General features: G+C 34.6%; 1 pseudogene; it reads right to left on the reverse strand.

Moving 5' to 3' along the window:
* Positions 1-343: 343 nt before the first annotated feature.
* Positions 344-17,793, reverse strand: LOC132554800 (uncharacterized; annotated as a pseudogene).
* Positions 17,794-17,997: the final 204 nt, after the last annotated feature.

Raw genomic sequence — 17,997 nt, forward strand, 5'->3', positions numbered from 1 at the left:
AATAATAACACAAAATATCACTTTAATTTCACAAATTTGTTTTTATTCATGTTAGATGCTTGCTCGTAACCATAGGTGATGTTATTCTCTGTTTAAACGCTACATATATCTCCTCTATGATTATTCCTTAGCTAGATCATTATTAGCTGGATATTACTATTAACACAGTTCGTTTGTGAGACTGCTGACACTAAATCAATCAAAATCAATCTATGATATACATATCAATTTTCTGGATGAGTATTTTACTTGATATTGCGTAATAAAAATCATTGTAACATTTGTTGTGATAAGTTATGGTCTTTTGATACTGTGACGGCTTGTTCGTGGTAAGGTGGTTCCTTTACATAAACACTTTCCTTTGACCGAAGCGCTCGTGGAAGAGGAGATGTTCCTCGATCAGATGAGCTGAGATTTCTGGACCGAATGTTTGTCCGCAAGTGTTGCACAATTTGACAGAAACGTGGGGCCTTTTCCTTCTGACAACCTTGGTATCTGGAGCGTTCTCATTGACAAAGGCAACACCCGGCAAGGCCGCTGTCCCGGATGATTCGAAAGGTGAAGTACTTGTTGGTACCGATGTGTCCTCTCGTGTCTTGGGGGTGTAAGGTGTAAACTTCGCGATCTGTTTCGACACACTAGAGACAACCTTTCCCTTTTTGAGTCCGCTTCTCCTACTGGCCACTTTAGCTTTTACTACAGTAGATTCAGCAGGTTCCTGGAAATCAATCGATAAATAAAAATAGATAAATAAAAATCGATAAATAAAATCATAATAATAAATCTGAATTTAACACGTGATATAAAATTTCTGAAGTATACCATATGATGATTGTAATAATTGAAATTCAATTTGCAGTATTTAATATGGACCTGTTCCTAAAAAACAAAACAAGCTTCATTCACATGCTTCTTTTATTGGTAAAAACAAACATGCACTGAATAACCTGTGCAGCATAAAATTCTTACGAATGTCTTGAAAAGTTATTTGCCAATAGCCTTCTTACTTTATAACGATAATTTAAATCTGTACTCCTATTTTACCAATTTTATGGTCGTAACTCATATAAAAGAAATAAACACAAGTGTTGTCATATAATATTTTCGCCGTCTCGATATTTTGAATAAACATACCCTTATTTTCTTGGCAAAGAGACGCCATTCGTCGGTGAGATCTTTGCTGCGCGCGCTGAGAAGAGCACGGATACGCCGGGTCATTTCTGCTATCTTCCTATCTTTATCTTTGTTAGCATTTTCCAAAGTCTGTAAAAAGATGAAAGAGTTAAAACAGCAGGCCATGAATGTAATTTCGATAAAGTTAACAACATAATCCCCTGTTATGCAAGAAAACACCGATCATCCATTTATGAAACACTACGTGCACACATCATATGATTTCAGGAGTGTGTAGACGAAATTTTGCAGTTTTTATTGAGTATGGTACTCGAATACAGAATGTCTCATTTCATGCTTAAACTATGCAATTGTCAGTCAGAAATTTTAAATTTTCAATGAAATATTTTTGACACGTGACAAATACATGTTCTTTTATATAAATAGTATTTATAGTAAATGATCTCTCGGAATGATGCAATAGGTGCAGTATTTGGACACTCAATTCACGGCAATAAACATGGCTACAAATTAGATTATGTCAACCTTTGTGATAATTTCACTTCAGCATAATGATATTTAGTTAAATACATTGATCTTAAGCGGAAAAGACCCGAGAAGTATCACTCTGCATGAAGGCAATATAGACTTAACGCAGTCCCGTTTTACTGATTGTGATACTTTCATTGTTTCGTATTCCTAATTTATGGTTGTTTTCAGTGGCAAAATGGTCCGTTAATCATATCAATTCATTCCATAAACTAAGCCTTGTTACAAAATAAATACCAGTCGTAAAATTTAATATCATCTATGATTTAAAAAGAAAAGATATAAAGATACAATAAATAAATAAATAAATAAATAAATAAATAAATAAATAAATAAATAATGCATTTGTCTATTTTCAATTCTTATGATAAAAAGACATTTATAATCTACGTTTAAAATGACCTTAGCATTGGGTAACAGGCATAAAACCTAAATAAGCTCTCTCCTTACTTGTGTTTAATTGAACCGGAAGGATACTTTATGAAGCTACTTGATCTAAATATGTTGATGGAAAATATCATTTTGCCGTTTTATATGCTTACGTTTGTATGCGGAAACCCTGTCAATAATTATTTGAAAGTATGGCATGTAGTTAAAGGACATCATTTAAATGTGCATCCAATGTCATCAATCTGTATCTAGACCTGAGCTAGTTTATGGACACGACGTCATAGAACTCTGTTTTAAGTTGAGGATGTAACCACACCACAGTTGAAGTGTGGACAAGGCGTCATATAATCTTGCTTGAAGCTGAGAGTGTAATGGCACTAAGCTGAGGTGTGAACACGACATCATGGAGCAGTAAGAAGACGTTGGCCATGTTGATCAATGACCTCGGCTAAATGTGGATCAGACATCATAGAGTTTTGATAAACAAATTTGAATAAATTGCTACGAGACCATAGCTGCGGCATGGCCACAACATCCTTTATCCTTAATTAAACATGAGCACGCGGGTTGTCAATACTTTGAAATAAGATATTTTCGAGAGGCTCAAATTTCGTGGTTTAAAACGCATTTCGTTCATAAATATAGCTCAATATGTCTGCCTGTAACAGATTTAACAGTTCGTTTATTAAGAGTACGCATGAAATGAACGACCACCAACCCCTCACAAAATTAATGATTTCACAGTTTTCTACGTCGTCATAGCTGACATATGGGCAAATTATCGTATAACCTCAGATGTTGTGAGGACTAATCACGACCCTTTCGTCGCAGAGACAAAAGTCAGTAACAGAAATAGATGCTGCAATTGTAAAATGGCAAGACAAAATTCAACACCATGCTTAATCGTTTCTTAACAACCACAACAAACTGTGATAGTTTTTTTTATCCACAAGCAACTTATTTTAAAATAACCGCAATGAATTAGATACATTACCTAATAGCAACCGAAACAAATTCAGAATTTTCCTTAGCGAACAAAACCTAACAAAGATATTTCTCATCAAGTACAGCAAGGATATTTGAACAGTTAATGTATCCCTGACCCAGACAAGTTTATTGACATTTCATATAAAGAATGTTAAAATATTCTTAGTTAATCAGCAATGCCAAAGCTTCCTCACCCGCGTGATACAACGATAACCGATGCATGTTCTTTTCTATCCATCATCTGGTTTACGTTACTGACATGTACGTTAATGTAACAGCTGAATGGCATCTAATCCGAATAACTAGACACTATCAACTTTCACAATTTCTATTTTTCCATCTAAATAGGTACCGGGCACCACAGGCCAGTATTCTTCCTTAAGTCTGCACAGTTTTGTTTTCTCACGTAAATTCAGATTCGATGGTATTACTTAAGTGTTGTTTCCAGTTAAATAGAACTTAAGCAGCGATGTAACTTAAGAGCGGAAAACAGAAAGAAACTTTTTTTTAATATCAGGTATGCATCTTTAAGACTCCTTTGAAAAACCCAAAAAAAAATCCAACATGAATCATTAGTGAAACAAAATTCTTTGGTATATACGTAATTCGAGGTCGTTGTGAAAGACGAATAAATTTTGTAATTAAAATTCAACAGTGAAGTCACATGTATGTTACATCTATAACCGTGTTAGACATAAGCCACCGTATGCCTAATCGAAAGTAAAAAGCATTCAACTGAACGCAGAAACAGAACAACTGTTTCTCGTAATTATGATTCACCTGAATACCTATCAGCGGAATTGACATCTTTGCATCTCGAACCAATGGTGTTTATATGTTACAGCTGATTCGATATTGAAGAGCTAGTTTTCATTATCACGATTTTCGTGTAAACAATTCAATCATGATCTAAACGCAAATTAAATAAAACTGGGGCAAAATATGAAAAGATTTTCACTCCTGAAAAAGTGGAAGGAGGTTAAGACCAAGTGTTCCAGGAGAGTAAGCATCTTCGGATTTATCGACGACGCCTTTCATGTAAAATCTTGTTCAATTCAACTAAGAGTATCTATAATTAAGTCACTGGTTGTGTACCTCCCGAAGTCAATGGTATATTCCTGAACCTACGATATTTGACTTTGCTGGAAAACATCTGTAGAACAGCTTGATGAAAGTTCATATCTTCAACACATGTTCGGTTAGTAGACCTGCAAGATACCCCCTACACAACGGAAAGATAACCTATCGTATATGCACAAACACAACAGAAATAATTAAGCTATGTATTGCCCTATAAATTACTAGGTAAACAAATACATCGGTAACTGTCGTACAACTACAACATACTGGTATGACGTCATGTGTTGTTAAGGTTACATCATACCCTGAAGTAAACATGCTATGACGTTACCATGGTAATTACTTGCCCTTCGACTGATTACGCATTAATCATCCCAATGTTTTATCGTTAGTGACGAAGTAATTGTAATAGCAAATCTATCGAACTAATTACAGTCATACATGGGAACGCATTGCCTGGCCTTTTATGGGGGTAATTAGATGTAAATAAAAACATCCCGTTAAAGTAAAGAATGTCTTTAATTCTCAAACATTTAAACCAAGTTACTGAAATGAATAGAAGCAACACAACCTGTATTAGCTGTAACAGTGAGAATACAAGAGCCAGAAGAACGATTGATGTGAATTTAACGACTAAAAAATCTGATATATAGTCAAAGTGTATTGACTCGTATTATGACTATTTATCATTCTTGACATTCCGTGAAGTTTTCTCTTTCTTATGCAAGCTACAAAATAGCATTTCGTTTCCTATCAAACATATCTTCTTTACGAAGACATGAGAGCTTCTTGCATGTAAGTGTAACGGTGCTGACTATGAACGATTGAATAATGGCCAAACGGGTAATCCTAACGAAACGGAAAGTACATGGTATACGGCACGTGCAGCAATGGAACATGATGATAATTGTGACTTTCCCCAAGTTGGGTTACCTCCCCTGAAAATAAGGCTGAACATTGCTAAGTGTGAACGATCTATATCAGCATTGGAAATCGATTTGACACGGTTACATTCAAGTCTATATTTGGACGTTCCGATACTAAATTTTATTAAAAATGTTATTGTTTAGTTGGAGTATAAATTGTGATGCTGATAGGTATAACAGATGATTACAGAACAAAGAAATAAATAGTTTATTGTGGTTGACTTGTACCTGCACAACGTAATGTTGTTAAAATGAATCGAAAGTTTATATGATGTTGTAGCAAGACATAAATTATTGGAAGATTCTTAAAAATAGTCATCATCGTCATGATGTCTCGAAAATTATCTGGTAAGTTACTGTTGAACTTGCATTCAAGTTTATGAAAAACAATTAATTAATCGTCAAACAAATCATTACAGATCATTGATTAAAGATGACAGGTTCTTGTTTGTTATTTTGGCCACTCTCTTTTGTTATCATAAACTATCTAAGAACACGAGGAGCTTCATTTTGGTACCCGCATCTGCTAAAATTCTAAATTAACTTAATTTTACAAAATGGTCATTATAAATAGACATATCTACATAAGAAAACGTAAAATAATACCTTAAAGTACCTATTTAATATCACAATCAACATAAGTTTATTGTAGCAGTATATTATGAAATCTATTTTTGTTTAGAGTTAATCAATAACTAGTCGTTACAGCTACTTCGTTAATTTGTCTGGACTCACCAGTTATTATATACTAAGTCAAGTAAGATGAGGAATATATTCGGATATGGTGGTACAGTAATTGATACTTGGCTTTATGTTGTTGGAAACCTACGACGAACTCTGTTTTAAGGTATTAGGTATGAAATAAAAATTTCGGGTCAAAATGCCGATGTTTACCGATGTTTCCGACCTCGGCAGTCTTCGGTTTCCGTTACGATAAGGCGCAGTCGACTGAAAACACAAGAGCAAGGCGGACATACAAATGTATGGGCGCTTTATATTGAAAACTATCACTAAAACAATCGGCCCGATGACATTGGTATACAAAAGTAGACAAAGACATACTGTCAGTATGTAGTGAATTAGGTCTGTGTGTTGATAACAACTTTCAAAAAAAAACGTAAGGTCCACATCTGCCCAGAATGTTGATTTTGATGGATGCAAACAGGAGCAATGGTTAATAGATTTTCATTTTCTGCTGTCAGCACTAAAGGCCTGCAGCTTTTTGTAATCTGGGACCAGTATACCTACCACTAACAATCGTTGTTTGGAAGTTAAGAAAGACGGGGGCTGCACAATGCGTGCCCCATGCCATGATGTCTTACGCAATACATTGTTGTGATAGAAACAGCCAACTCTCTAACACAAAGTTTTCAAAGTTAGTAAATTGAACATGTTTAACACATTCAATTTGTGGCATGCAAACTTGTTTCTTTTTGCCTCTGAATTCGGTGTTAAAAATCGTGCAACGGACATACTTTTCTTGACTGTCGCCTAGGTAACAACTGGCAAGGGTCCTCGGCCAGAATCGAGCTAATACAATCGATCGCGCAGAGACCTTATATTTTCATATGTGCGGAATGGGCAACTTCAATGAATATGACCTTTATATGCTAAATTGATTTTAAAACATATTTTGGACAGCTTAAATTCAGTTCAAAATAAACTTGAAAATTTAAAAATAGCATTCTTTTGCTTCAAAATACTGTATATTTATCAAAATAAAAGTCGTTCAGTGATATGAACCATCTCCATCGTTGTGCCCTAATCAGTGACTAGTATGGCTAAAAAAACTTGTCAGTTTAAAGATGTGGATAGAATTACAATCTGTCCCTCTTTACATATGATGTTTACTTCTAACTCATAATTGCTATAGTGTTTTGGCCATCCTTCAATCGTATTTTCCAAGGCACGATATTATTGAATACACAGCCTTCTTGTAGAGACGCAGAAACTTCTACATTATCTACATTTTGAGGTGGTCATCAAAACACTGCTTTTTGAAAAGTACATTTGCCAGAAGGTATTTTTTATTGTGATCGCTGTTCTTAAGTACCTTATACATATATATCTTTTACAGACAGAAAGCAAAAAATAAGCAGCGGTTATATTTAACGTAAGTAAGAAAAAGATATAGGCTCAGTTAAGTTCTAGATATTGGTCACACATCAGCTCACCTCGTCCTAACGGTCAAACAACCAGGACGAATAAGTAAATCATATTAAATACGAAAGGATAGCTCCAAGGAATTTATTTCCAGATTGTTTTCTTGAAAAAAAGACAACCTTGATATGTTTTAAAGGACATATGGGTAGGCTTTGTTCATATAATCGCAGTGACAATTATTCTGTACGAAAGGATATTTCCCTTTATACTCTAGATTGTTTTTTTTACACATTTAAAAATCTAGACACATACATAGGATTTGGGAACGAAGGCAATAATTACATTGCGTCTGCGATTAACATCGGCAAGAGAGTGATAGTGGCACATCTGACCTGTTTGTGTTAGTTTTTATTAGAAAGTTAAGATATCAGTAAGATGAATTGAACATTTCTAATAATCCACATGTCAATTAATACGCCACCAGAATGATATTAAGGCTACTGATTATACAAATGGTACCATGTACGAAAAGGGAAGCAGAGATAAATAAAACAAGCAATTTAACTAGAGTTAAAAACAGTTAAGCTATATGAGTCATTTCTGAGAATATGAAAGAGGGAGGGGGAGGTTAACAAAATATTTCAAACCCCTCAAAATATCAATCTTTTCTTTATTTTATATAAAGAATTATTGTATGGTATGCGCCCATTTTCATATGACTGGAAATATGCATAGCAAGTGCGTGTATTATGGTTACTTGTACACTACGTAGGAGAAAAATTAGTAAGAAATAACATTCCTCCGTTTTAACACGCGGAAGCAATCAGTTTCATTAAAATTGTTGCAAGAAAAACTTACTGAGAACATTTAACTATTTTGGACAAACTCTTACTCCTACAGATACAAATGTTTGTTACATCCATGTTATTCCTCTATATTGATTTAAAACTGAGTTTCGATGTAACGGCTAAGATTTCTGGACACTTGAGTGTGTTTACACATGTAGAAGCATGTTTCCATACCTCGAGAAAGATCTTTCAATTACGATTCGAATCGAAACGTAATTGATATGCATGACAATAAAAATACATATTCATATCTAAATTGGTCCAAACTTAGAAATAAAAAATATCCAGTCCTCTGTGGTAATTAGTATGATAGTAATGAATCATCAATACATATGTTGTCATGGTAACGAGCAAAGGTAGCTACAATAAGGAAATACAATGCAAACAATGCGATAACGCAAATAAAAAGTAAATAAAAATGACAAAAATGCTGTCAATGTTACTAAAATAATCACTAACACAATTATTTTATCTTCTCTTTATGATTTTGCTCAGGTTATTGGTGGCATCCACTTACATACATGTACATGTGAGAAAGGAGTTAATGTGTTTTTAACAAGGATTATCAGGCCGAAAATTATTATGAACATGTATGTACAGTATTTGTTTGTTTTTATTGTTGTTGTTGCTGTTGATGCCAATGATGATGATGATGATGATGATGATGATGATGATGATGATAAGGAGGAGGAGGAGGAGGAGTACGACGACGACGACAACGACGACGATGATGATACTGTTGTTGTGTATAATACTTTTAAGAATTTCAATGACTGAACTTTAACTGTAGTAAATACACCACTAAATCCGGACCTATGTTTCGTGTATAATACCTACGCGAAGTACTCGAGATAATTTTTCTGTAAATCTTTAGACTAGCGAATGATTGTTTGACATTCTTTGTAAACTAGGCGTTCCTAAAACATAGGTTTTTACTGCAGGTACAAACAATGTTACGCTTAATCATTCAGCAGCCCGCGGAAACAGCAGCTGTAAAAGTGGTAGAACCCTCTCGCCATCGCCAATGTACCGCTACTTTAAGAAATGCCAAGAGAAAAGAAAATATGCCCGGATAACAACTAAAGGGCATATACTCTTAACACAACATATTTTAAACTGCCAAATATTCCTTTAGCTAAAGGAAGGTCGTTTATGATGGCATACATATCATCAGGTGACCCCTAGGACAAGTGTCGTGACCCGAGTCGAAGAAGTGGAACAGATAGATATACCAGATCCGTTCTCTTAACGTTTCTACAACAACCTTATGAATTTTCCTCCAATCTTTAAAGCTGCGAAAAAACTTGAAATTGTTACAAATAGATTACTATTTTCCGGAAAACACGTGCTGATCGGAGGCAATGAAGGCATATATAGTTTTAATAGGAATATACAAAATATTCAATGAGATATTTGAAGTTTCGGAGAGACGCTAATGTTGGAAAAGGTCTGATTTAGCTATCCTAAATTTTTCACTAGATAAGCGGATGGTTTTGAAATCAGATTGAATGCCTGTGATAATTTTTATGCACTAAGCCAGATTTACTGTTCCGTGAATGGTAAAACCATCAGCGAGGGAGGTGTTCCTAGTTGTTATTAGTTAAGAATGCATTGAAGAAAGCTGATGTCAGATTCACCGGAAGGTCTTTAATATATAAAGCAGTCGAACTAACCGAGGAGGAAATATTAACGCTATAGAGATGTTACCACACTGGCTACACTACCCTCTGATCGCTGTGTGTTTATGACATTACGGAAAGTTGTAGCTCGTATCTTTATTCTATCCACCAAAGGATTACACGACTGTTATCAAAACAATGAAGCGTTCTCTGAATGCAATTATAGTCGATATAATAGCAAATGACCTACTGGCATGAAACTCGTCAGTAAATCCAATGAAGGGAACAGCCAACACGAGCATTGTGAAGTCACAATACAACGGCACCATTTGCAATTATATTCTGACATTATCATATTGATTGTCCATAATTGCTCTAATGTGGAGACAGCGGGAATGTAAATAACAAATAATGTAAAACAAATTTTCATAGATCTCATCTAAATGTAATATCGTGATTATGAAAATAATTTAATCGTATATCTTCATTTAAAAGATAACTTTTATACATATATCAAGTACTATAATTATGAATTCATTAACGCACATTAATTATTTCTATTCATAATTACAAAAAAAAACATATCTATAGAAAAAATGAATGAAGCCTTTCCGTAATTTCCACAAAGTTGATGACTTGAATTTTCCTGTTGTGAATTTTCCGTTTCTGGATAGCAATATCCCTTCATTACCAACATAATGCGTTTACATGTAGCAGCTTCTTCGATAGAAGAGGACTTGTTCTCAATATCACGACTTTTGTACATGATATCGGCAGCTAACCGACAAACTTACAACACAGGCTTTCGAGAGATGCAATTTAATGAAGATTATGGGGAAGATTTATGGTCGTCATAATGATTCTATTGGCTATTTTTTCTTGTGCGATATGAAGCTTGACGTGACATTGCTTACATGAATCAACCAAGATTTACATGACTGGTGTTGTCGAAATCTTTAAAAGAGTTTCCGTTCCTTAGAATCATAATACACCTCTGACTATTGCAAACGTATTAAAATTGTGGCACTCATTTTTAATAGTGGCGCGGAAAAATAATTGTCCATCAGAGATATTTCTTATCGTCAAACTTATAAATGTGTCATTGATATCATCCTTACAAATTGACTTCTATAGGAAGTGCGTCAGTCGATAACGTTAAGTAATCACCAAATGAAGGAATACTTCAGATAGGAGTGGCGAACTGTCAAGAGGCAATTATATTGTTTAAATGTACTGAAAACGCGTGGATTTTCACTATAAAGCATTTATTCTACACCAAATGTAAACCCTTTCATCATATGTTTCACTAAAATTACCTGAGAGTTTGAAATTAGATTTTGTATATACCACAGTATACATTGAAAACCACGTGTTGACTCACAAATATTTACAGCAAAATAATCTGACATATCAATTGGCAAACAGCAATCTTTTTCAAGCCTACTAAGTAAACGAAAATAGCGATTATGTTGGTATATTGGAAGAGGAAACGTACTGCAATGTATTGCTGTTGCCAATGTTCTTTGTTGTTGTTGGAAATGGCATAAAATTTACTTACAACAACTTGTTGCCTTAGATCTTGTATTGTAGACACGTGTCGAGAGATGCACTGACGCTGTGCGATCACAGTACCAGCGAGGTTTCGAATGGTTGCCGATTGGTTGTCTATAACTGAGCGCATGCGTGCTAAATGAAACAGAAATAGAAACAATCATATTTACTAGGAAATCATGATTAATATCAGTTGATTTGGTGGGTACCCTTAATCCATGAATACATATGTACACAAGCACCTTAAATAATGTTAAGTACATTCATCGAGCTATATTTATCACGAAATCAAATGCCGACGAAAGTTATTGTTTTAAATGTACCAAAATTAAATCCCATGGAAATATATGCAGAAGTTAAAATGCACAGAAACACAATAAATCCAATTATATTAGATTTTGGAGAATTATTCAGTGTTTCAAGAAGAAGGGCTTCGACACATGATGGACAAAAAATGTAAATAAATCAGGGGCTTTGGAAAGACTAATAAATTGGGCGTTTGGGATAATTAAATCATGTGTTCCGGAAAGAAAATTAAAGCAAGATATCTAGATAGGTAAATAACAAGTTCAGTACAGGTTGAAATATCCTTCATTACAAGACACTAAAAATGTTACACAGAAATGTCTGTAAAATTATATTTGTCAGCAACAAGACTTTGCCTTATCATCGAAATAGTATATATATTGTTCCAATTTCTCGGGATTGAAGGCAGCTTTGAAAATAAATTTATTTTGGGGAATATTTTTACCAATTCTCTTTGGACTTCTTGTGATCCATCCATCCTCCTGGCTGGTACCCTGGGACAAATCTACAAGTGCGTGCTTGCCTCCTGTTCGTGGGGTAAATACAAGTTAGACAAAATGATGCATTCAGAAATTTTCTCATATATTTGCTACTTTTATATTTTTGTTTTAAATTTGAAAGTATATATCACTGCTGAGAAGCATGAGAGGGGGCTGTCAAACTCCGCCACTAAACCAAGATATGGAACATCATAGGTCTCCACACACAGTACATCATTCTTTGGTTGTTTATGTGACATGTTGGAATATGCATAAATGATCAATTCCTAATTAAATGGTACTACAAGGCCAAAGTAACGAAGCTAATTATGATCGTTAAAAGAACTTCGTAATATTTGTGTTAAATACCATAGTATTGTGAAATGAAAATGATAATAAAGGAAAACTAAGACTATAAAATGGGACTAAAAATAAGAACAATTACACACTCTGGTTCAACGAAAAAGAATGAAGAAATAATTATGCGTTCCTGGTAAATAAAATTTAATATATGTCTTTCCTGTATAACATATCCCTGCAGCTCTATAACACATTACCATCGTTGTCGACAAGAAGCCTGTAGCCCCTCTCCTGCAGCAGGAGGAATGCATCCATCAAGAACTTGTCTGATAGTGTCATTGGTGACAATTTCAACTGAACCTAAAATAATAGAAAGTTCTGTGTAACTATTGAAAAGACATTCAAAGACACCATGCTTCTTCCATGAATATTCAACCCCATCCTCGATTCTCTAGGAATTACGATCACTTTCATTCCCTGCACCCCTGGAAATTGTCACTGCAAAACTGAAGGCACAAGCGATGAAGAAGAAAACTGACCAACCACAGGCTGATAAGCGCGTTTTGAAAATAGCAAAGGAGCGACACCAAACTTCAAAGTCATTACAATATTCCGCTATCCGACCTCGAGATTCATTTAATGAAATTCAAAGGATCACACCAGTCTTTTCGACATGTCGCACATGGAACCTTCAATTTTGCCATGACATGTTCCAGGGGTGCTGAAAGCGAAATTGATCGTAACCCCTAGAGTATATTAAGGATGGTTCAATCTAGAATTTACCAAGTCGTATAACAAAAAACATAACATCGGTAATGTAAGATATAAATTATGGTGTTCTCGTTATTATGTTATATAAACTTTATTTATTTTACAGCCATTGCCAAACAAGGTATTTCAACCTATAATAAACACTCTTTTTGGTCCGGATGTAAACGCGAGGGGTCTTATTTTGGGAGAAAACCGGAATACACGTGGAAAACCTACCTGGTCGGGCAGGTGTAATCCTTACCTTTTCAACTCCGTTTCGGGAATCAAAGCCTGGACGACCAGGTGAAAGGTGAGTACATTACCACTAAGCCATCCGACCGCCCATGTTGTTATTGATCATCGATTCCTGATCGTCTTACATACGAGTGACTTAGCTATTACAGTAACAGAGATTGTCTACCAATTTATCATCCTCTATACTTTATACACTTTGTAAACTTTCAGTAACCTTTTTATCAAATATAAGTAAGTATTCTGTTCTTAATCGACTGATTATTATGTTCTAGGGGGACACATTTCAATTTAATAACACAGTTACTTCTTCAACTGAATATCTCAATACAACGAACTCTAGTCAATCGTCCTGTCAACATTCAGAGAGTGACTATAACAAGTAAAACTGAATGATGCTGGAAAACAGTTCATTATTGACCAAATTCGTGTGTATATCTTTTATGTGGATATAAATAAATAAAGTATTTGAGATACAGAAGCTGACAAGTTGTAGATTCTTGATAAAAAGGACGAGATGAAATACCTTCATTGCAGATTCCTTCACTGCCTTCCTGGCTTCCTTAAGTTCTTCTTTCAGTGATAGAATGCTCTTTTCAAGGAGTGCTTTCGCCTCGATTGCCTCTTGGTATTGAATGTCCTTTTGTTTGGCCATCAGTTTCTTTTGCGTTTTTGCATGCTACAGAAATAATTTATGAACAAACTATTCCTTTATACACTTAATAAAACAGTAAAAACGAACATTTTGTAATAGAAATAATGGTGCAAATTAAGGTAATTGATCCTAGATTATTGGGATTTGTGATCGGAATGGACTATATTTGAGATCGTTAGAACTGGTGAAGTTTCGCCACAGCTGTCGTTGGGCGTTATCACAATAATAGCGTTACATACACGAATGCAGTCAAATGAAAGCGTCAAAGATTTTTGAGGGAAAATAATGTTTTGACAGTGAAGATAATACTTAAATATTGTGATAATTGATGTTGATAACTATAGTTCGAGGCAGAAATTGATCCCATTGGAGATTGGAAATACTGGTTTGTTGATTTCACGTCTCTTGTCGAGAATAGTATACCTTCAACGGACAACATCTCGGCGAAAAACGTTGTACTAGCACTGTATCAAGTGTACATTGCACATGTCGATGAAATCGTAATATAATGGATATGTAATACTGTTGATTGATTAAAGAAGCAATACAATTCTACACATTAAGGTCACATCACCATAGGTAATCGATAATAAAGGTCATAGGTCAAACCAAAATACATGTGTAAGTTAATGAGGTGTGATAACTACGCCGTATTACAATACAATAGCTTACGGAGATATAACATTTAACACAATTGTATACTGGTCTTTAAAGGCAGGTTTACATACTATAGATGTGTGGATACATTTGTACATATCAGTCAAGCCTTTTTACCCATTTGTTTTTTTTTCAGCTGGGAAGCATTATGTATATATATATATATATATATATATATATGTGTGTGTAAAGTATTCTTACTTTACTTTAATACTCATGTCTTCAAACAAAAACAAAAAACAAAAAAAAAAAAAAAAAAAAAAAAAGAATCCAGGGCCTTCATATATGTTTATAATTAGTCTTCATGTACCCGATAACACAGCGGTTGTGTCCAGATATATCTATCTACTTATTGATCTGATAGAAAAAAATGTTACAAGGTACAAACAATTGTATGAAATACCAAACCTGTATCTGTTTCTTCAAACTCCTTATTTCATCACGGAGTCTATTCATGGCCTTGTCTGCACGTTCTTCCTGACGAATGAAATCAATGGTAGTTGTTTTTCCAAACACGCATGTTCTGCATCGTTTTTCATTCTCCTCCATGTTCAAAAGAACGCTTTTTGGTCCGGACATGATAGGAAGGCGATTTGGAAACTCAAGTTCCTGAACGCTGTTTTCCAATTCATTTGGTTCCTGTTAAGATATTATACTTTGGAATCAAAATTTGATATGAAGGCTAGAGATGGAATTGTGAACAGCAACGCATTTGAATATCGTTCTATTTTAACAAGTACTAATTTTCCAGTAATCGATAAATTGATTAATATCAAATTCGTACATGACATTTGCTTTGGTCTAAAAGGAAATCCACTGTCTGATTATAAACAAACTGGATGTACTGAAGTGACAATTATTAGTAATTACAATACCATGTGTCATTACAAATTTGTTGTTATTGGTGTCTTCAGTAACAAGTATTATCATATATAGGTAAAACAGACGATGTAAAAGACGAGCCATATCTTAAACACAACAAAATCATGTAAGTTGGAGCTGTACCATACAGATATATTTTACGATAAAATGTTATTTGATGACACCACTTAAATATTTTAAGTACTTAAATATTTTTAAATTAGACATCAAAAGAAGGTCGAAAAGTTCAAATATTTCTGTCAAGTTAGTGTCTGACATACAAAGAAGGTAGAAATTTCAAATGTTTCTGGATAATTACAAGTTAGTGTATCTCTATAAAGAGTTGTCATGTAGTTTTCAGTAATATGATTGATTTCCTTACCTGTATCTCAGTGACGCTTGGAATGGTAGTGATCGATTTGATATCGAAAATCGGCTTCGGCACGTCGTAAGGAATAACAGACCTCTCCATGTTTTCCATATAGTTCCTCACTACAGGACATAGGTAGAGATACTGTAGCAAGGGTTTCTCAGGGATAAAGGTACCTGCCAATGTTTCATGGTCCTTCACCACCGTCAGCACTTTTTCTTTCTTTGCTACGATTTTGTTAGCGACAATTACATTATCTGTCGCTTTACTTTCTATCGACTCTGAAAATAGTTGATTAAAGTATTTTAAAAATATTATTCCATTCTTAATGAATTGTATAAAGAAATGTTTTCAAAGTCTAGAATCACTTAAAATGGAAAGATCATAGAAACAGTTTGTTTATGACCATTTTCATATATAGTGGGATGTACATGTAATACAAAGTTTGTGTTTAAACTAACATTTTTTTAGGATTTATCCTTAATGATTAAGATCCTTATTGTATGTACTCCCAGCTTTATATGCTTGGACACACAAACTTCCAATTATATCTCACCGTCAGAACACAATCCCTTATCTATCAACAAGAAGTTCAATTACAAACGTTACTTTGAATAATCGTAGCATAAAAAGTATTCGGAAAAATCCAGGATTTTTCCCTTATTAATAAGTTTAATCTTTTAAAATATGTTTTCATGTTTTGTTTGTTTGTTTTCTAAATGATAGAATAGGAAGTATGACTTCAAGTTAATATATATAAAATTGACTGTGAAATAACATATTAAATAATACAATGTGTCTACTACGTCAAGTTAATGTACATAAAGTTTACAGTGAAACAGCGTATTAAATCATACAATGTATCTTTCAAAGAAAAGAGCTTACTGGTGAATTTCTGGATCTCCTGATCTTTCCTAATGGTTTGATGCTGATTAGCGAGTCTCTCCAGCAGATCAAACTCCAAACCGCCGTCCAGTTTCAGTGGATGACAAATATCGGCTGAACTGAGTGGATCGGTAAAGGTAAAGGGCATGAACAAGGGCTTGGGTTTCTTGATACTTTGGAGGCTTCTTTCAATGACCTCAAGATGTAGATCACCATTGTCAGGAAAAAGTTCATGAGCTGAAAATTTCCTCTTAGCTATCACATTTGTACTAAAGGGTTTTTCTATGGAATTCTCCATCAAGTCAAAGCAAAGATCCTCATCTTCTCCGATAGTCCCTTCGAGGCGGAAGCTGGGGCTCACACCGACCACGTGATTCCAGGCAGTGACGTAGAGGAATTTGAAATTGTCGTCCAATGACCTGGCAGACTGAATTTCAATGGTAACAGACACATTTATTAAGTTGTTCTGACTAAAGAGAAAAGTATATTAATATCTATCTAGCTTATACTCCTACCAACAGAATTTCCACTATTCACTGAATTGATGTAATGCTGATATATACATTGTGTTAAACATGACGTGATACCAAGGTACAATATGTATTTATTGATGTAAACCGTCATACAGGTATTAATTGTTTTATTGTTTAGTCAATGTTTAGTTAATTGTTTTGTCAGTAATATTTTCTCTCGTTCCCACAAAAGGTTCTATATGTATGTGTTTATTATAGTTACATATCAAAACTCCTTTTTTACCACCACAGAAGTGGACATGATATGGGGAGATAACTCTTTAATCGACTGTACAAAAGAGACTTTACCTCAAAATCGTCTGATGTGAAGAGCACACTCCGGCGGTTGGCATGCCGAGGGTCGATCACTGTGGAAGGGGCCCAGTGGTAGCTGATGTAGTCCTGATAGGAAGTCCATCCCTCATGATAAAGTCCAACCCAGTCCCAGCTTGAAGGTGAGAACTCTGACCCCAGACAGTACCTCGCGACAACATTCTGACCCTTAATACAAGCGCCCCGCATTGGTTGGAAAAGTACCAAGTCCTCAACAGGGTTGACGCATTCAAGGTCAAGGTCACAATCTTTCATGGTACTGGACATGTTTGTCTTCAAATAATGAATTCAAGAAGATTTCAAATAATGCAATAAAAAAGAAATTATTAAATATACCCTTAAGATAAAATGGGAAACAAACTGACTGATTGCAAATTTATCTCAGAGAGGTAAATGGAAATGAATCAGCCTTGTTTCATCTATATAAAGACGGCATGACTTACCAGCAAAATCACTTTAATACAATTACCA

This window comes from Ylistrum balloti, unplaced genomic scaffold (genome assembly GCF_031769215.1).
Source record: "Ylistrum balloti isolate Yb309-2 unplaced genomic scaffold, AGI_CSIRO_Ybal_v1 Utg370444, whole genome shotgun sequence".
Classification (NCBI taxonomy): Eukaryota; Metazoa; Mollusca; class Bivalvia; order Pectinida; family Pectinidae; genus Ylistrum; species Ylistrum balloti.